A 22175-nucleotide genomic window follows, 5' to 3' on the forward strand; every position below is an offset into this window, starting at 1 on the left:
AGCAAAAGAATAATTGGATGTATTCAGAGATGAATCGCCCGAGAGATAGATAGAAGTGTGAGGTAGATGGTTGGTTGAATCGTTTCGGCCTAATGCTTTCCTGATGTTGAAATAGCGCTACATGACACTGGATCAGCAATCCACCAACATCTGCAGGAGACAGACGAAAACCATGTGAGCCGCTTCAGGACATGTAGTCTTGTATTTGTCTTTGCCTTTACTGCCACCCACAGTACAAACTCCACCTGGGTCACAGCTGCTACAGCACACACACACACACACACACACACACACACACACACACACACACACACAACATGGTGTGAAATGTGATCATGCCTGTTTGCTATGTAGACATCTGTGGTTATTTATCCTCCTCAATCATTATAACAACACATCACATAGACATTTTTTTTGTATTTATTGCTTCTTCATTCACATCACTCAAATTATGCATTGCAAGCACAGCAAAAATCATACCACTGGCCTACATCTTCTTTTTAGTGTGAGGTAGATGGTTGTTTCCTGCTGCCATCTGCTGGACAACTTTATGAAGCACGATTATTTTTTGTTAGAAAAAAAATTGGTAACACTTTCTATGAAGACTACATCTATAGTGCATTATGAGCGCATTCATAGTGAATTATAATGCTCATTATAATCAATCATAATGCATTATGACTGCATTCATAAACACATATAAAGCTTCATGATGCACTATATCAACAGTTATAAATATAGCTTATAATGACTTATAAATCCAAGTGTCTTATGAGTGCTCTTGACTGGTTATAAACTACAGGCTGACTGATGAGGCTTATAATACATTACAACTACTCATACCCCTCTATACACACACCTCAACAATCAATTGTTATAAGGACTCATAGGATGCCATAAGTATAAATAAATGATCAATGTATGCTTTAAGTAAAGTGAGGTTCATATAGACGCATCTATAATGCAGTAGAGCTAATCATGATGTTTCATTGTTGGCGTTAAGTAAAGTGTAACACATTTTCATGCATTTAAAAGAAGCTATGCTGCATCATAAGTCATTTCGTCAGATACCAAATATAGAGAATTACACTAAGATTAGGAATGTAACAGTAAAGCTCAGTTTCAACCTGTAGGGGGCAATCCACGTGCATATTTTGTCCACAAAATGTATATTTTTAAGATTCACAGATTTGGAGCTCAATCAATCACCAACACTACTTAATACGTAGATATAAGGGTTTACATATGAAAACTTTGGTTTTGGGATTTAATTACAGTTTAAGGAATAAAAACAAAAAAACAAAAAAAAACAAAAAAACAAAAAAAGAGAAAAAGACAGTACATTTTTCAAGTGTCCAGGTGCCACAGTCGATGACCCCTCTGCTTCCACAGAAATATAAATGTGAATCGTTGTAGTAAAGGTTGACACTTAGTTCAAAATTGACAGCTACAGTATACAGTATAGTATGTTTTTATATTTGTAGATTTTTTTAAATTTGTAGCAGTGGTGGCTTTCCATGCCCGTTGCCTATGTTTGCTACAGTAGTTAATTAAGAAAGAAATGAATAAGAATAAGATGAGAAAGAAATTCAAACTTCAAATATTTCCTCACCACCAGATGGTTGATTAAGACTGTTTTAATTGATTGACTATTGAAATAAAGCTTGAAAAATGTCTTTTTCTCTCTTTTTTTGTTTTATTCCTTAAACTGTTGATCATTTATTTATACTTATGGCATCCTATGAGTCCTTATAACAATTGATTGTCGAGGTGTGTGTATAGAGGGGTATGAGTAGTTGTAATGTATTATAAGCCTCATCAGTCAGCCTGTAGTTTATAACCAGTCAAGAGCACTCATAAGACACTTGGATTTATAAGTCATTATAAGCTATATTTATAACTGTTGATATAGTGCATCATGAAGCTTTATATGTGTTTATGAGTGCAGTCATAATGCATCATGATTGATTATAATGAGCATTATAATTCACTATGAATGCGCTCATAATGCACTATAGATGTAGTCTTCATAGAAAGTGTTACCAAAAAATTGATTTAATAGTAGAAATAATCATTCTTTCATTCATTGTGAGGAACAATGTGAGGTTCAATCAGATCATAGTGCAGCAGTTGAAAACAAAGAATATCAATAGTCAGTGATTATCTTTTTTTATGTTCAACATTTTCATGTCCACGTCACACTCACATTATGGACTTGGCTAAACTAAGGCTGGCAGGCTCTATGTAGAACACAGGTGCAAGGGACCTTTTCACAGCACACATTTTGACATGTGACGATGAGAAAAGCACAGGTGCATTTAAAACAGTGATGTGCTTTCAGGGTAGGTTTATTCATATTCATAATTGGTAATTTCATAAAATTGTTCATTTATTTCTTTATTTCTTTATTTTAATTATTTACAATGTGTGTTAGGATTACACATTGGCCTACTCCAGTAAACCTAATCAGAAAGTGGTTTAAAATTGTACTGTTCTCCTTTACAACAACTTGCTCCTCAAAACGAAAACCTGAATGCAGCAAAACATTAGTGATGACTGCATTCCACTTAGGGGATGTCCTGTTATGGTTCATGCCGACTCGCTGGAATAGCTCAAAGGGAAACTTGTGTGTTTGTCTAACTATTACAACATTTTAAAATGACTGCTGTGAAAAAAGTATATGACCTTCTTTCTTTCCTTTTTTATCACCAATAACTGGATTTGATTTTTTTGACTGAAAGAAGGTTATTCATCTATTTACTCTCTGTTGCAGTATTTCCTGTTTAGACAGGAACATGTGATCTGAATGATGATAGAAAGATTAAAGAACACCCAGACCCCTGCAACAGTTTGACAGAAAATATTGAGAGCTTTTAACTGTAGCCCTGTTAGAAATATATAATATATTAAGTGCGGATAAGCAGTTAAGGATAACTGCTTATCTGCACTCGGTCGTGGGGGGCTGGAACTGATCCCAGCTGACATTGGGTGAGAGGTGGGGTACAACCTTGACAGGTCTCCAGACAATCACAGGGATAAATAAAACACAAAGTAATATAAATACATGCACATTCAATTAATATATTATATATTGTAGACAGTATAGTAGACAAACACACAAGTTTCCCTTTGAGCTATTCCAGCGAGTCGGCATGAACCATAACAGGACATCCCCTAAGTGGAATGCAGTCATCACTAATGTTTTGCTGCATTCAGGTTTTCGTTTTGAGGAGCAAGTTGTTGTAAAGGAGAACAGTACAATTTTAAACCACTTTCTGATTAGGTTTACTGGAGTAGGCCAATGTGTAATCCTAACACACATTGTAAATAATTAAAATAAAGAAATAAAGAAATAAATGAACAATTTTATGAAATTACCTATTATGAATATGAATAAACCTACCCTGAAAGCACATCACTGTTTTAAATGCACCTGTGCTTTTCTCATCGTCACATGTCAAAATGTGTGCTGTGAAAAGGTCCATTGCACCTGTGTTCTACATAGAGCCTGCCAGCCTTAGTTTAGCCAAGTCCATAATGTGAGTGTGACGTGGACATGAAAATGTTGAACATAAAAAAAGATAATCACTGACTATTGATATTCTTTGTTTTCAACTGCTGCACTATGATCTGATTGAACCTCACATTGTCCAATAAGAGACAACTTCTTTTCCTGCTTTACTTGCAAACATTTGCAGCACCATCTGACAATGATCATTTTATCTATTAAAGCAAAATGTGATGGATTACCTAATTTAGTACAGGCCAAAATCATATGGCACTTTGTATTCAAGGTACTTCACATTCAAATTCCAATTGTCAATTACTCTACTCTACTTTAAAATTACTAATTGGATTTTTTTTTTCATCGAATGTTATCAGACGATTGATTAGGCATTATCAGTGATTATCAACCCATAAGAATGGGTGAGTAGTTGCCTGCTCTACTTGCTAGTAGCCCTGTCAGCCTATCAGTAGGCCTATCAGTAGGCTGATATATAAAAGTGTGCTGTTTAGTGGTCCCCTCTGCTGACTGTAGTAATAATGAATGACGCCAAGGGTGAAGCAAGAACATAAGGAGTATAAAGGGAGATAAGTCACTCTTGCCGCAGGCAGGTTGGTCAAAAAAAAAAAACAGTACTTTCACCCAGTTTGTGTCCCATGTCAAAACAAAAGTTGACAATGTTATTTAAAGTTTAATGTTTTTATGTGACCAATGTAACAATGTCACTAACGGTGCTCGCGTCATCCTCGTAACACCATAAATTTGTACGTTTACATGCATTTAAATTCTAATATTTAAGCTATCTTTTAAAACACCTAAGCAGAAAGTGTTGCCCTGATAAAGAGAAGTGGTTTTGTAGGGTATTCATAACAAAACTGCAGCCTTTTAATTGAATGGAACCACATTGTTTTCAGTGAGTGGCCATAGAATGGACTGATAACGACCCTCTCAACCTATCAGCAGGCGGAGCATGCCCCTATTTGCCAATTCATATAGGCAATTAACCGCTGATGATGCCCATTCAATCGTCTGATAATATTTGAAACAGGTGATGTTTTTTCAGTGTGGTATGGCCTAATTAGAAGACAAAGACCTGAAATGTAGTGAAAATCAATACATAGCACAACACCAGAGAGTGTCCAGGGAAGATATTTCAGTGTTGTGGTAGTGCATTATGAGGAAGTGCATAATTTACATTACATACAATTCTAATGGAACACTCTCAGAATCATTGCTTCTAAAGAATGATGTCATAATATTATGATTCTTTAAACTGTTCCTATCTGACAAAGATGCATTTTAGTACCAAACTAGATCAGTTTCTGGAGAAAATCCAGTAACTCAACTCTGATGTGTGATGAATGAAATGTTCATGGAGGGCCATGGCTATACATTTAGGAGCGATCTGGGAGAAGGCATGTTTGGAAAAGTTGTCAAGATTATTGTGGAATCTGTGTATCAAGCATGCTACAATGCATTTGGCGTCAAGGAAGAAATGCCTGGCAAAACACCAGCAGGAGTCAACGGCAGGTCGCCGAACTGCACCAAGACCTACAGGAACTTCAGAAAATGTGGCGCAAAGCACAGCAGGAGGAAAATGAAGCGCCTAGTTGGCTAAACTCAGAAGTGCGGAAAAACCTACACCAGCTGCAAAGGGCAGAGATAATCTGGAGAAGGCAGAAAGAGAAGCGTCAGCAGAGGAAGAACTTCTTCAGCAACCCCTTTCGCTTCACAACTGACCTCCTCGGGCAGCCGAAAAGTGTCAGCCTGACATGTTCCAAGGAAGAGGTGGAGGGTAGCGTGGAGGAAACACATGGCGACCCCAACCTTCCGTTGGGGGAATCTCCCTTCCAGTTTACAAAGCTTAATCCAAGCACCTCTTTTAACAAGGCAGAATTTTCTTTCGAGGAAGTGAGCCCAGTGGTGTGACAGGCTCGTGCAAGTTCAGCTCCTGGTCCATCGGGGATTTCTTACAAGATCTATAAGAACTGACCGCGGCCCCTGAAGAGATTGGCCACACTTCTGCGTACACTCTGGAGAAAGTAGGAACTCTGGCTTTGGACACTCGCCGAGGGCTGCTTCATCCATAATAACGCCTCGATCAGTTCAGAGAGATCGCCCTATTGGACGTTGAGGTGAAAATCTTCTGGTCGATTATCGCCAGAAGGTTAACCTCGTATATAATCACCAACAGCTATTTTGACACAAGCGTCCAGAAAGGAGGAGTCCCAAGTTACTCTGGATGCTTGGAGCATACGTCTGCAATTAGCAAAATCATCAAGGAAGCCAAGAGGAAGAAGAGCAGTCTCTCAGTGGTCTGGTTAGACCTCACCAAAGCATTCCCAAATGTACCTGGTGATGTCACATATGGACTTGCTGCAGATGAGGTTTAGCATGCAAGATTTTACCACCAAATGGCAGAGGCTTGAAAAGGGGATCAGGATAAGATGGCTACCTGGGCACGCATGCAGTTCAAGCCTGGGAAATCCAGGAGTCTGTGCCTATTGAAGAGGAAACTGTCCGAGAATACCTTCAGTATCCAGGGGTCAGAGAGCCCATCCATCCATCTGGGAACAAGAGATCCAGTGTCTGGGGAAGAGTTATGACAAAACCCTGAAGGACAGTAGGAATCTCAAAGCGCTTTACACTACAAACTGCACTCATTCACCCTTTTCACCATTGGGAATTCATTCACACACCGATGAACGCAGCATCGGGAGCAATTTGGGGTTCAGTATCTTGCTCAAGGATACTTCGACATGTAGGCTGCGACAGTCAGGGATCGAACCACCAACCCTTCGGTTGGGGGCCAACTAACTCTACCAACTGAGCCACAGTGCTCAGTGCTTGAACCTGTTGCTGCAAACAAAGCAGCGTGGAGCCCTACTGTAAATTTACCTCTAAAGTTCTGGCTGTAAACTCCATGAGGACAGTTTCAGTTTGATGATGATATACCAAGTAAAACTGGAGACAAGCTCAAATATGGTTAGTATAAAATGATAGAACTCTCATATGTTATATTTGCGACCTTTGTTCACATTTCCAACATTTAAAATTATTTTTTGAGCATTATAGTGTTTTGAAAGTAAAAGAAAAAGATTCAAAATCACATTTTATGTTGGACTAAAGGACTACAGTTTTTCACAACCGCTATGACCCGCTTGTCAGAACCTTAAAAACTTTTTCAAAACTGTTAACGCACATCACACCTGATACACTCAATTCCCCAAACAGTTAATTTCATGGTCAAAATCACCCAGTGTAACTAAACACAGACACACACTTCCAAAATACAATACAGTTTTTCACAACCGCTATGACCCGTTGTTCAATACTTTTACCGCTTTTTCAAAACTCTTCACACAGTTACCACAACATCAGCCTGTGTGGGCGATACAATTAACACAATTCTTCTTCTTTTGACACAAAATACACACATTTTACACATTTAAAATTAGTTTTAACTCCTCTTACACACAAGCTCAATCAAGACCAAAACAGTAGATGTTAACTGGTGAATTTTCAATTGCTTTCACACAGTTTGTCAAAACAGAAAACCTCATGTTCAAAACTAATGAATTGAAGATTACATTGATCACAGCTTCTGCTCCTTTTTCTTTTTGTCTATTTGGCAATACAGTAATAAATGACAGCTGATTTTTTTTTACCTCTTTACTCTACTGTAAGTCATTTTAATTTGCAATACAGTAAAGTGTTTACTGCAAATCCTGTCATTCACTATCTTCTTCTTTCATACGTAAACATTCTGCAAAGCTGCTCTGACATGGCTCGTTCAGTTTCTGTACTGAGTGTTGTACAAAAAAGGACCAAAATTCATGGCCAACAAATGAAAAATGAAGAACATCATCACAAACATTATCTATATGGAGGCTATTTTGTCCATTTTTGAATCATTTTCATGTCTTTTCATGTCTTTTCATGTCTTTGTAAGTCATTTTGTGTCTTTTTTAGTCATTCAGTCCAACATAAAATGTGATTTTTAATCTTTTTTTACTTTCAAAACACTATCATGCTCAATAAAGAATTTTACAGTAAATGTTGCAAATGTGAACAAAGGTCGCAAATACAACATAAACGTAAGAGGGTTCCATCCAGTTCTATCATTTTATACTAAATATATTTGAGCTTGTCTCCAGTTTTACTTGGTATATCATCATCAAACTGAAACTGGCCTCGTGGAGTTTACAGCCAGAACTTTAGAGGTAAATTTACAGTAGGGCTCCACGCTGCTTTGTTTTCTAGTCTGGATGTCATGAAGAAGTCATGCTTTGGTGCTTTTGGAGACTCCACAGGGTTAATTTAAATTTGTGATTAATACAATAATCTGTTGATTGCAAAAGAAAAAGGAAAAAAAGTAGATAAGAAACATGCAAAGTGATTCGGTTTGTGTTCTTCCATCAGTTGTCAGTGTTTTTTATGACACTGTGCTGTGACTGACTAAATGCTTCTGTTGAAAACAACGTGTGTCAGTGTTTTGGTAGATTTGGTCAACTGTGTTAGTGTAATATTGTATTTTGGAAGTGTGTGTCTGTGTTTAGTTACACTGGGTGATTTTGACCATGAAATTAACTGTTTGGGGAATTGAGTGTATCAGGTGTGATGTGCGTTAACAGTTTTGAAAAAGTTTTTAAGGTTCTGACAAACGGGTCATAGCGGTTGTGAAAAACTGTAATACACTACAGTTTTTCACAACCGCTATGACCCGTTGTTCAATACTTTTACCGCTTTTTCAAAACTCTTCACACAGTTACCACAACATCAGCCTGTGTGGACGATACAATTAACACAATTCTTCTTCTTTTGACACAAAATACACACATTTTACACATTTAAAATTAGTTTTAACTCCTTTTACACACAAGCTCAATCAAGACCAAAACAGTAGATGTTAACTGGTGAATTTTCAATTGCTTTCACACAGTTTGTCAAAACAGAAAACCTCATGTTCAAAACTAATGGATAGAAGATTACATTGATCAGCTTCTGCTCCTTTTTCTTTTTGTGTATTTGACAATACAGTAATGAATGACAGCTGATTTTTTCCCCTCTTTACTCTACTGTAAGTCATTTTCATTTGCAATACAGTAAAATGTTTACTGCAAATCCTGTCACTCACTATCTTCTTCTTTCATAAACATTCTGCAAAGCTGCTCTGATAGGCTTGTTCACTTTCTGTACTGAGTGTTGTACAAAAGAAAGGAACAAAATTCATGCCCAACAAATGAAAAATGAAGAACATCATCACAAACATTATCTGGAGTCTTGGGCTATTTTGTCTATTTTTGAATCACTTTCATGTCTTTGTAAGTCATTTTGTGTCTTTTTTTTGTGTCATTTTGTGTCTTTTTTTAGTCCTTTAGTCCAACATAAAATGTGATTTTGAATCTTTTTTTTCCCTTTCAAAACACTATCATGCTCAATAAAGAACTGTAAATGTTGCAAATGTGAACAAAGGTTGCAAATCTACCATATAAGAGGGTTCCATCCAGTTCTATCATTTTATACTAAATATATTTGAGCTTGTCTCCAGTTTTACTTGGTATGTCATCATCAAACTGAAACTGGCCTCATGGAGTTTACAGCCAGAACTTTAGAGGTAAATTTACAGTAGGGCTCCACGCTGCTTTGTTTTCTAGTCTGGATGTCATGAAGAAGTCATGATTTGGTGCTTTTGGAGACTCCACAGGGTTAATTTAAATGTGTGATCAATACAATAATCTGTTGATTGTAAAAGAAAAAGGAAAAAAAGTAGATAAGAAACATGCAAAGTGATTCGGTTTGTGTTCTTCCATCAGTTGTCAGTGTTTTTTATGACACGGTGCTGTGACTGACTAAATGTTTCTGTTGGAAGACAACTTGTGTCAGTGTTTTGGTAGATTTGGTCAATTGTGTTAGTGTATTATTGTATTTTGGAAGTGTGTGTCTGTGTTTAGTTACACTGGGTGATTTTGACCATGAAATTAACTGTTTGGGGGATTGAGTGTATCAAGTGTGATGTGCGTTAACAGTTTTGAAAAAGTTTTTAAGGTTCTGACAAACGGGTCATAGCGGTTGTGAAAAACTGTAACACAGTTCACCAAATCTACCAAAACACTGACACACGTTGTCTTCCAACAGAAACATTTAGTCAGTCACAGCACCGTGTCATAAAAAACACTGACAACTGATGGAAGAACACAAACCGAATCACTTTGCATGTTTCTTATCTACTTTTTTTCCTTTTTCTTTTACAATCAACAGATTATTGTATTGATCATACATGTAAATGAAACCTGTGGAGTCTCCAAAAGCACCAAATCATGACTTCTTCATCATCCAGACTAGAAAACAAAGCAGCGTGGAGCCCTACTGTAAATTTACCTCTAAAGTTCTGGCTGTAAACTCCATGAGGCCAGTTTCAGTTTGATGATGATATACCAAGTAAATCTGGAGACAAGCTCAAATATATTTGTATAAAATGATAGAACTGGATGGAACCCACTTACGTATATGTTGTATTTGCGACCTTTGTTCACATTTGCAACATTTACTGTAAAATTCTTTATTGAGCATGATAGTGTTTTGAAAGTAAAAAAAGATTCAAAATCACATTTTATGTTGGACTGAATGACTAAAAAAGACACAAAATGACTTACAAAGACATGAAAAGACATGAAAATGATTAAAAAATGGACAAAATAGCCTCCATAGAGACAATGTTTGTGATGATGTTCTTCATTTTTCATTTGTTGGCCATGAATTTTGGTCCTTTTTTGTACAACACTCAGTACAGAAAGTGAACGAGCCATGTCAGAGCAGCTTTGCAGAATGTTTATGAAAGAAGAAGATAGTGAATGACAGGATTTGCAGTAAACACTTTACTGTATTGCAAATTAAAATGACTTACAGTAGAGTAAAGAAGTAAAAAAAATCAGCTGTCATTCATTACTGTATTGTCAAATAGACAAAAAGAAAAAGGAGCAGAAGCTGTGATCAATGTAATCTTCAATTCATTAGTTTTGAACATGAGGTTTTCTGTTTTGACAAACCGTGTGAAAGCAATTGAAAATTCACCAGTTAACATCTACTGTTTTGGTCTTGATTGAGCTTGTGTGTAAAAGGAGTTAAAACTAATTTTAAATGTGTAAAATGTGTGTATTTTGTGTCAAAAGAAGAAGAATTGTGTTAATTGTATCGTCCACACAGGCTGATGTTGTGGTAACTGTGTGAAGAGTTTTGAAAAAGCGGTAAAAGTATTGAACAACGGGTCATAGCGGTTGTGAAAAACTGTAAAAGAGACACAAAATGACACAAAATGACTAAAAACAGACACAAAATGACCAAAACAAGACACAAAAAGACACAAAATGAAAAAAAAGACACGAAATCACTGAAAACAGACACAAAGACATGAAAAGACATGAAAAGGATTAAAAAATGGACAAAATAGCCCAAGACTCCATAGAGATAATGTATGTGATGATGTTCATTTTTCATTTGTTGGGCATGAATTGTGTTCCTTTTTTTTGTTTAACACTCAGTACAAAAAATGAACGAGCCATGTCAGAGCAGCTTTGCAGAATATTTATGAAAGAAGAAGACAGTAAATGACAGGATTTGCAGTAAACACTTTACTGTATTGCAAATGAAAATGACTTACAGTAGAGTAAAGAGGGGAAAAAAATCAGCATTTAGCTGTCATTCATTACTGTATTGTCAAATACACAAAAAGAAAAAGGAGCAGAAGCTGTGATCAGTGTAATCTTCAATCTATTAGTTTTGAACATGAGGTTTTCTGTTTTGACAAACCGTGTGAAAGCAATTGAAAATTCACCAGTTAACATCTACTGTTTTGGTCTTGATTGAGATTGTGTGTAAAAGGAGTTAAAACTAACTTTAAACATGTAAAATGTGTGTATTTTGTGTCAAAAGAAGAAGAATTGTGTTGATTGTATCGCCCACACAGGCTGATGTTGTGGCAACTGTGTGAAGAGTTTTGAAAAAACTGTAAAAATATTGAACAACGGGTCATAGCGGTTGTAAAAAACTGTAACAACACACCAGTGAACCACAAAAGTGGTACACAGATCAATATTCTGTGCGATCGCACAGACACAGTCAAAAACAGTACAGGTATAATGCAGGTATAAGTAACAACACAAGGCAATTGGACTCGGAGGTCCGTTAACGTATACACCAACAGCACAAATAGTTTACTAATTAAATAAACCTATACACTGCCCAGACAAAGAGAGCCTCTTACTTGAATCGCGCCTGTAGCAATTTGAAGTGTAGATTGCCGGCAGGTCCGTTATGCGCGCGTCCGTGGAGATAACGTCGCTGTTTCAGTTATGAAAACTGATGGAAACAGCTGGAGACGTCGGGAGAAGGGAAAGTAAAATCCAACACTTCCTTCGTGAAGAAACGGCGATCGTTGTCTTCCTTCTGCAGGTAGAAATAACTTGCTCCCACAAGTTACTTGGATCCATCTGTGTTTAATAACACAGTAATGTGGATCTTCTTTAAACAACTGGAGGTCGTACTGAATAAGATGAATTCTGTGCAGCTGTTGCTTTTAAAGCCACAGTGACATCACCGGATCTCTCTGGTCTCGACCAATGGGGCCTGAGCTCGAATCCCTGTGCTCAGGTGACCCACATGGTCTGAGCACGGGACCCGCATGGTCTCACCACGGGGGGTCCGGCCCTCGTGGTCTTCCTTTGTTAAAAAGGGCGGGGGTCAGGCTTTGTTTAAGCATGTAGGCCCAAAAGTCAGGTCTCAACACTTCCATGTAGGCCGGGCCTTTGTTTGTAAGCCCATGGTGAACCCCAACAGTAGGTTCATCCGAAAGTGGCTGGGTGTCCCCCCAGCTTTCAGTTCAGTTAACCTCTACAGCAAATCATCAAAGCTCCAGCTACCACTGTCCTCTGTCGTTGAGGAATTCAAGGCAACCAAGGCAAGGGCTGCTTGTACACTCCTACTGTCCAAGGACAAAAAAATGTCACACAAGTAATGCATGAAGGAAACTTATTGGAGGCACCAGGAAAATCCTCTGCAATTATGATAACGCCCTTTTATTTACATATTTGACGCCCTCTGCAAGATATAATTTATTCATATAAGAGGCATCCTTAAATTCCCAACAATGGTGAACAGGAACAGGGCCAAAGGTGTGAAGGTTGTGATGAGTAGTGTAGAAGTAGATGGAGGATCAAAAGGAACATAACAAGGTGGGGGAAAAATGCTGCATTGGAGCAGTGGAAAAGTGCCAGCAATGAAGAGACACACACCAATGTTTACTCTTGTTTTGCTTCTTTGTATATCACTTCTCATCCTTACTGCCAAATGTGGTTTCTTGCCAGAGCCGGCGGTTAGCATGGTGATAAAGGTCTCTCGCCAACAACTTAAGCCATCTTTGTGTTTACTGTGCCACCAGGGGCTGTACCTTCAGTGTGATTATCATAGCTATGCCGACGACACCCAGCTAATCTTCTCATTTCCCCAGTCTGAAACACATGCGGCAGCACGTATCTCTGCATGTCTGGCCGACATCTCCCAGTGGATGTCCTTGCACCACCTCAAACTCAACCTGGGAAAGACTGAGCTACTTTACCTCCCAGGGAAGGGCTCCCCCACCACTGACCTCCACATCACTGTCCAGAACACGGTGGTTGTCTCCACAGAAACCGCCAAAAACCTTGGCGTGACTCTTGACAACCAACTGTCCCTCTCCACAAACATCACCGCCACTACCAGATATTGCAGATTCTTGCTGCATAACATCAGGAGAATCCGCCTGTTTCTCACTCAGAAGGCAGCTCAGGTCCTGGTCCAGGCGCTGGTCATCTCACGCCTGGACTACTGCAACTCCCTCATGGCAGGTCTGACTGCCAAAGCCATCCGACCTCTGCAACTCATCCAGAATGCAACTGCTCAATTGGTCTTCAATCTTCCCAAATTTTCACACACAACACCCCTCCTCTGCTCCCTCCACTGGCTACCGGTGGCTGCGCGGATACGTTTCAAGACTCTAGCTCTGGCGTACTCCGCTGCTAACGGTTCAGGTCCTACTTACATGCAGGACCTTGTCAAACCCTACACTCCTGCCTGTCCTCTCCGCTCTGCATCAGCCAAACAGCTGGCGACTCCCACCCTGCGTGGGTCAACTCGCCTCAAAACCACTTCCAGACTTTTCTCTGTCTTGGCTCCCAAATGGTGGAACGAGCTCCCCACCGACATCAGGACCTCAGACAGCCTGTACATCTTTCGCCGCGGGCTGAAGACCTATCTCTTCCAACAATTCCTCGTTTTAGTCATGGTCACCTAACATAAATATTAAAAAAAAAAAAAGCTCTTATTCTTTTCTCTTCTTTTCTTCTTTAACATAAGACATAAAGCACTCCTTTAGCGATGACAGTTAGCTCTTAAAGTTATGTACTTACTTGATTCCTGTGGTCTATGTCTGGTACCATCAGGTTGAATGCACTTATTGTAAGTCGCTTTGGACAAAAGCGTCTGCTAAATGACATGTAATGTAATGTAATGTAAAGATTGACAAGCCCTCAGAGTAACTCTTATTTTCTTGTCTTCTCTTTGCCTGTCCTCTGTTACACTGAGACTGAAGACTGGGTTTTTTCTTCCAACATTGGCTGAGCGATTTGTGATGTTTATTTCAACTTCAGTAATATCTACTGCCTTTATATTCAATTTACAGCTCCACTCACTCACTGCAGCAGCTTGACCTAGAGGCATAATAGCCTTGATGTCTGTAACATCACCGCAATGCAAAGTCTATGGCCAGGGTGGAACTTGTGGGCATGGAGAACGGGAAAAATAGTACTGCACAGTGGGCTGTGTAACATGTAAGTTAACCCCATATGCCAGAAAACTGTATGTATGCGCTAGGCAACCAATTCTCTTTAGACTGAATAGACGCCATCCTTGGGTCCAGTATCGAGTTCTTATAATACACCTGTCCCATAAATTGACCAGAATAAAACTTCAGACAGTCTATGGTCCACCCATATGTTCAAATGAAACCTATGACCTTGCTAAGACCTCAATGATAGTCATATAGTTGAATTAACATCTTAATGAAAGTGTCAGCTAAAACATTAGTCTTCTTAAATGTAGAATTTGTGGCAGATCTGTGGCATTAAATTGTAGAATTGTACTTTACTGTATTGTGTATTGAAGGAGACAAGACTGTGGTTAAATAATAATAATAATAACTAGAAAATTTCCTCAGGGGAAATTCTGGAAGGGCCACGGGGGCTACTGCCGGTGTATGTCCACTATGATGAGATGCCGAATGTTCCGGGAAAGAGGTGGACAGACTGGAATTTTTGGCCTCAAACAGAAAGCGTCTACATATGTTTGTTTTTTTTAAAGAAAAATGAAAAAATAGCTTTGTTAGAGCGATCTAAAAAAACTGTTACATCTCCCTTTTTCAGAAATCTTCCTGCGTTTTTAATATGGGAGCCAATGTGGCTGTTGGTGTGTGTTGGTGGCGCGTCTGTGCGTCCTACACCCAAACTATAACTCTGACAGCTTTACAAGAGGATTGTGAGTGAGAAGACAAATTTTCCTACGTTTCTATGTATAAATTATTTCTGTAGAGTGGAATTTGCACCCTTGACCGCAGTTTTCAAATTTATTTTTTGACAATTTTTTCTCTCCCTCTACACTCTTGTGATGATGTCACATACTGTGACACGAACATACTAGGAAAAACTAGGAAACAAATTGAGAAAAAAGTCTAGAAATATCTAGAAAAGCTTTAGAAAAATTTAGAGAAGGATCAAGAACAACCTAGAAGGTGAAAATCTAGATATCTAGAGCTTTTCTAGATTTTTCTTGATTATTTTCTAGATTTTTCTTAATCCTTCTCTAGATTTTTCAAAAGCATTTCTAGATATTTTGAGATCTTTTTATGGATTTTCTAGATATTTGTTTTCTAGATCATATCCTAGATTTATTTAAAATCTTTTTCTGGATTTTTTTTCTAGTTTTTAGAAGAGTATTTCTAGATAATTTTCTAGATTTTTCTAGATCCTTTTAATTTTTCAAAATCTTTCTAGATTTTTCTTGATCTTTCTCTAGATTTTTCTAAAGTATTTCTAGATTCTAGGAAAAAAATCTAGAAAATCCAGAAAAAGATCTAGAAATATCTAGAAATGCTTTCAAAAAATATAGAGAAGGATCAAGAAAAATCTAGAAAAGATCTAGGAAAAACTAGGAAACAAATTGAAAAAAAGTCTAGAAATATCTAGAAAAGCTTTAGAAAAATTTAGAGAAGGATTTAGAAAACTCTAGAAAGTGATATTGGAAAAAACCTAGAATCAAGAGCTTTGCTAGATTTTTCTTGATTATTTTCTAGATTTTTCTTAATCCTTCTCTAGATTTTTTGAAAGCATTTCTAGATATTTCTAGATCTTTTTCTGGATTTTCTAGATATTTGTTTTCTAAATCATATTCTAGATTTATTTAAAATCTTTTTCTGGATTTTTTTCCTAGTTTTTAGAAGAGCATTTCTAGATCATTTTCTAGATTTTTCTAGATCCTTTTAATTTTTCAAAATCTTTCTAGATATTTCTAGATTATTTTCTAGATTTTTCTCGATCTTTCTCTAGATTTAAAGCATTCCTAGATTTTAGAAAAAAAATCTAGAAAATCCAGAAAAAGATCTAGAAATATCTAGAAATGCTTTCAAAAAATCTAGAGAAGGATCAAGAAAAATCTAGAAAATAATTAAGACAAATCTAGAAAAGCTCTAGGAAAAACTAGGAAACAAATTGAAAAAAAGTCTAGAAAAGCTTTCAAAAAATTTACAGAAAGATCTAGAAAACTCTAGAAAGTGATATTGGAAAAAACCTAGAGATCTAGAGCTTTTCTAGAATTTTCTTGATTATTTTCTAACTTTGTATTTATCCGTCTGTAGATTTTTCGAAAGCATTTCTAGATATTTTAGATCTTTTTCTGGATTTTCTAGATATTTGTTTTCTAGATCATATTCTAAATTAAAAAAAAATCTTTTTATGGATTTTTTCCCTAGTTTTTAGAAGTGCATTTCTAGATCATTTTCTAGATTTTTCTAGATCCTTTTAATTTTTTGAAATCTTTTCTAAATTTTTCTTAATCCTTCTCTAGAGTTTTCGAAAGCATTTCTAGATCTTTTTATGGATTTTCTAGATATTTGTTTTCTAGATCATATTCTAAATTTAAAAAAAATCTTTTTATGGATTTTTTTCATATTTTTTACAAGTGCATTTCAAGATCCTTTTAATTTTTTGAAATCTTTTCTAGATTTTTCTTAATCCTTCTCTAGAGTTTTCGAAAGCATTTCTAGATATTTCTAGATCTTTTTATGGATTTTCTAGATATTTGTTTTCTAGATCATATTCTAAATTTTTTTTAAATCTTTTTCTGGATTTTTTTTCTAGTTTTTACAAGAGCATTTCTAGATCATTTTGTAGATTTTTCTAGATCTTTTTAATTTTTCTAAATCTTTCTAGATATTCCTAGATTATTTTCTAGATTTTTCTTGATGTTTCTCTAGATTTAAAGCATTCCTAGATTCTAGAAAAAAAATCCAGAAAAAGATCTAGAAATATCTATAAATGCTTTCAAAAAAAATGTAGAGAATGTAGAAATCTTTCTCTGGATTTTTTTCTAGTTTTAACAAGATCATTTCTAGATCATTTTCTAGATTTTTCTAGATCCTTTTAATTTTTCCAAATCTTTTCTAGATTTTTCTAGATTTTTCTTGATCCTTCTCTAGAGTTTTCTAAAGCATTTCTAGATTCTACAAAACTAATCTAGAAAATCTTGAATAAGCTCTAGAAATATCTAGAAATACTCTAGAAAAATCTAGAGAATGATCAAGAAAAATAAGAAAAATAATCAATCTAGAATCTAGAAAAGCTCTCAGAAGAACTAGGGGGAAAAAAAGAACTAGGGCCACGGGGGCTACTACCGGTGTGTGTACACTATGATGAGATTCTTCAGAGAACTATGCCTTTTAACCTCAAAAAGTGTGTTTGTGTGTGTGTGTGTGTGTGTGTGTGTGTAATTAAAATCACATAAAGTTACCTGTGTGTGTGTGTGTGTGTGTGTGTGTGTAAGTGTGTATTTACCTGTGTGTGTGTGTGCGCGCAAGCGTGTGCGTGCGTGTTTGAAGCATGTGTATGCATATGTGAGGAGTGTGCGCGCTTACACGCATGTGTGTGTATATCTGTAACTGTAATCACATCAAAGATCAAAGGCAATCAGATCAAAGCAATCAACAGAATTAACTGACACCTGCCAATGTCCCGGAAGAGTGACAGCAGCCAGAGGTGGACAGACTTTCTGGCCTCGAACAGAAAGCATTTTTAGCAAAACCATAATACACATCATTGATCCGACTTCACTCACAGTTCTTCCTGAACGTCTACATGTGGGTTTTTTTTAAGAAAAATGAAAAAATAGCTTTGTTAGAGCGATCTAAAAAAACTGATACATCTCCCTTCTTCAGAAATCTTCCTGCGTTTTTAATATGGGAGCCAATGAGGCTGTTGGTGCGTGTTGGTGGCACATCTGTGCGTCCTACGCCCAAACTATAACTCTGACAGCTTTATCAGAGGATTGTGAGTGAGAAGACAAATTTTCCTACGTTTCTATGTATAAATTATTTCTGTAGAGTGGAATTTGCGGCCTGGAACGCAGTTTTCAAATTTATTTTTTGACAATTTTTTCTCTCCCTCTACACTCTGGCAATGATGCCACACACTGTGACACGAACATTCCGTGCAATACACACCCATTATAATCTCAGAATTTCTCCAAAAATGATCATGGTCATTGAACAGCGATTGATAAAAAACTATATGACCTATCGAAACGTGGATTAATACACCGATACACAAGACTTGTGTCTACTGTTTAAAGTTTAAATGGAGTCTCTAGGTGAAATTATGCCGGAGAAGTAGACAAGTTTGACAATTTTTGTAGGCAAAAGGCTTCCTTTGGATATGCCAATTTGTTTATTCTTTTTTGCAAAAAGCACATAACCCAATAACTCCAAAACAAACCAGCCGCAAGCCTGCGGTCAAAAAACAAACTCTTTGTGCGCCACACCTGTAACAATTAGTGGGCACCTTAAATGTCCTTTTGCGCCCCCTACAGCGCTACTCAGGCGAACCCTGAGAACTGCTCCACCACATGGTAACGGTTCTTCATCTGTATAGCCAAGGAGAAAACCCTGGCATCTCTTAAATGATTATTTAAGCAAACAGCATGTGATTTCATGATCCAAAATATTGCTTGTCTATTTTCTCGTCCTTGCATATTCCCAAAAAGGCCAGATGTGGCCCAACGATAGAGTAGCCCAGGTTTCTTAGGCCCCACTTTGTCTTAAGTTACCAAAAATAATGATGCATATATATATACAAATTTCTTAAAGCCCAAGTTGATGGTGAGTTTTGTTCAGTCCCAGTCCCAGAACAAATATATTAAGTGTCACATGTCTTGCAGAGGAAAGCTAAAAGTCTCTATCTCAGAGGTTGTAAATAGCCTTATCTTACATTTCTTCAATATTTGTCAGTAACCGTGAAACAAGATTCAGGGACTAAGCCATATTCTCATGTGATATATGAACAAAACATAGGTCTCAATATCAGATTTTACATCAACATTTTCCTTTTGTGTAGCCATAATTAGGGCATCGGGGCAATCGCACCGAGCACTACTGTTATACTGTGGATTTTTTCTTCTTCCTCTTCCAGACGCAACTTCGTCCCGCTACTAGTCCTACAACTTGAAGAGTTGCAGGACAAATTATATATCAAAACGTGCGGTTTGATCGGGATCGGTGTGCTATTACTTTTCTCTACAGAATACAATTTTTTTTGCATTGAAATGAATGGGACGGCCGACAAAAAATGAGCAAAAAAGAACAATAATTGGAGATTTTTAAACGTCTACTTCTCCGGCATAATTTCACCTAGAGACTCCATTTAAACTTTAAACAGTAGACACAAGTCTTGTGTATCGGTGTATTAATCCACGTTTCGATAGGTCATATAGTTTTTTATCAATCGCTGTTCAATGACCATGATCATTTTTGGAGAAATTCTGAGATTATAATGGGTGTGTATTGCACGGAATGTTCGTGTCACAGTGTGTGGCATCATTGCCAGAGTGTAGAGGGAGAGAAAAAATTGTCAAAAAATAAATTTGAAAACTGCGCTCCAGGCCGCAAATTCCACTCTACAGAAATAATTTATACATAGAAATTTAGCAAAATTTGTCTTCTCACTCACAATCCTCTGGTAAAGCTGTCAGAGTTATAGTTTGGCGTACGACGCACAGATGCGCCACCAACTCGCATCAACAGCCTCATTGGCTCCCATATTAAAAACGCAGGAAGATTTCTGAAAAACTATTGTGACTAACTATTTTTCATTTTTCTTTAAAAAAAACATATGTAGATGTTCAGGAAGAACTCAGGACGCTCAAAGTGAAGTCGGATCAATGATAGGTATTATGGTTTTGCCAAAAATGCTTTCTGTTCAAGGACAGAAATTGCAGTCTGTCCACCTCTGCTGTCACTGGAACAGGTGTCAGTTACAGTTTTTTACAACGGCTATGACCCGTTGTTCAATACTTTTACCGCTTTTTCAAAACTCTTCACACAGTTACCACAACATCAGCCTGTGTGGGCGATACAATTAATACAATTCTTCTTCTTTTGACACAAAATACACACATTTTACATGTTTAAAGTTGGTTTTAACTCCTTTTACACACAATCTCAATCAAGACCAAAACAGTAGATGTTAACTGGTTTTCAATTGCTTTCACACGGTTTGTCAAAACAGAAAACCTCATGTTCAAAACAATGATCACAGCTTCTGCTCCTTTTTCTTTTTGAGTATTTGACAATACAGTAATGAATGACAGCTAAAAGCTGATTCTTTTTCCTCTTTACTCTTCTGTCAGTCATTTCCATTTGCAATACAGTTAAGTGTTTACTGCAAATCCTGTCATTCACTATCTTCTTCTTTCATAAACATTCTGCAAAGCTGCTCTGACATGGCTCGTTCATTTTTTTGTGAGTGTTGTACAAAAAAAGGAACAAAATTCTTGCCCAACAAATGAAAAATGAAGAACATCATCACAAACATTGGGCCTCATTCATGAAACGTTAGTAGATTTGTGCGTAGATTTGCACATAAAAGCCTACGCTACTAAAAACCTACTCCGGATTCATGAACGCCGCGGGAAACTCAGATCTGATCGTAAACACGTGTGTATGATCATGAATGCCAATCCATCGTAAGGTGGCAGCGCGCTCCCGATAATCAGCAATTAGCATGAACCCCGCCCATGAATTGCTAATGACCACCATATAAGGAGGTGTGTAGAGGCATCCTGTCAACCTGTCAGTCATGGCACAAAGAAAAAAAGAACGAGAAAGAAAAAAAGAACGAGAAAGAAAAAAGAATTTTTCCGAAGCGGAGATTGAAGTTATTTTGGGAGAAGTGGAGTCCAAAAAAAAAAAATTATTTTCATCTGTTAGTAGTGGTGTGACAGGGACAGGCAAAGCGAAAGCGTGGAGGGAGGTGACGGACGCAGTAAATGTGGTTTCGGTAGTGCAAAGAACTACGTCCGAGGTTAAACGTAAATGGTTTGACATTAAACTTGACGCAAAGAAACGCATTAGCGCACACAAAAAAAGTACATCTGCCACAGGAGGAGGACGCTCAGAGTCCAAATACCCCGTTGGTGCGCTCTACAACGGCCCGAGTAGCCGCGTGCGCCTCATTGTATGCTCCTGTGGTGTCTGTGGGCTGGCCAGTGGGGTCATAAGCCACGGCGTCAGTGGGTAACCCCTATCCCCTATGGATATAGAAAGGTAAGTCCATATATAACACACACATGTGATTATGCAGGCTATATTCTTACCAATGAGCCAGCCGTCTCTCACAGCTCCATCCTCCAAACGCGTGCCAACTGCGCAATTACGCAGGATGAATGCGTCATGCGTCCCACCGGGCCACCGTGCCACAACGTTTAACAACACACACTTTGCGTCACAGATCAGTTGCACATTCACGGAATGAAAGTTTTTCCGGTTAATGTAAGCAAATGCATCACCGGATGGAGCCTTGATGCGTACGTGTGTGCAGTCTATGGCACCGATAACACCTGGCATGTTTGCAACTGCGCTGAACCCCTGCATTACTTCTGTCTGCCGTTGTGCGCCGTATGGAAATTGGATATACTCTGGCATTAATTTAATGATACCTCTGAGAACTGCAGGCAGGATGCGTCAATTTACATAGATAATTCACAATTATGAGTTTACAGTTTTTCACAACCGCTATGACCCGTTTGTCAGAACCTTAAAAACTTTTTCGAAACTGTTAATGCACATCACACTTGATACACTCAATCCCCCAAACAGTTAATTTCATGGTCAAAATCACCCAGTGTAACTAAACACAGACACACACTTCCAAAATACAATAATACACTAACACAGTTGACCAAATCTACCAAAACACTGACACACGTTGTCTTCCAACAGAAACATTTAGTCAGTCACAGCACCGTGTCATAAAAAACACTGACAACTGATGGAAGAACACAAACTCAATCACTTTGCATGTTTCTTATCTACTTTTTT

Source organism: Centropristis striata, chromosome 2 (genome assembly GCF_030273125.1).
Source record: "Centropristis striata isolate RG_2023a ecotype Rhode Island chromosome 2, C.striata_1.0, whole genome shotgun sequence".
NCBI lineage: Eukaryota > Metazoa > Chordata > Actinopteri > Perciformes > Serranidae > Centropristis > Centropristis striata.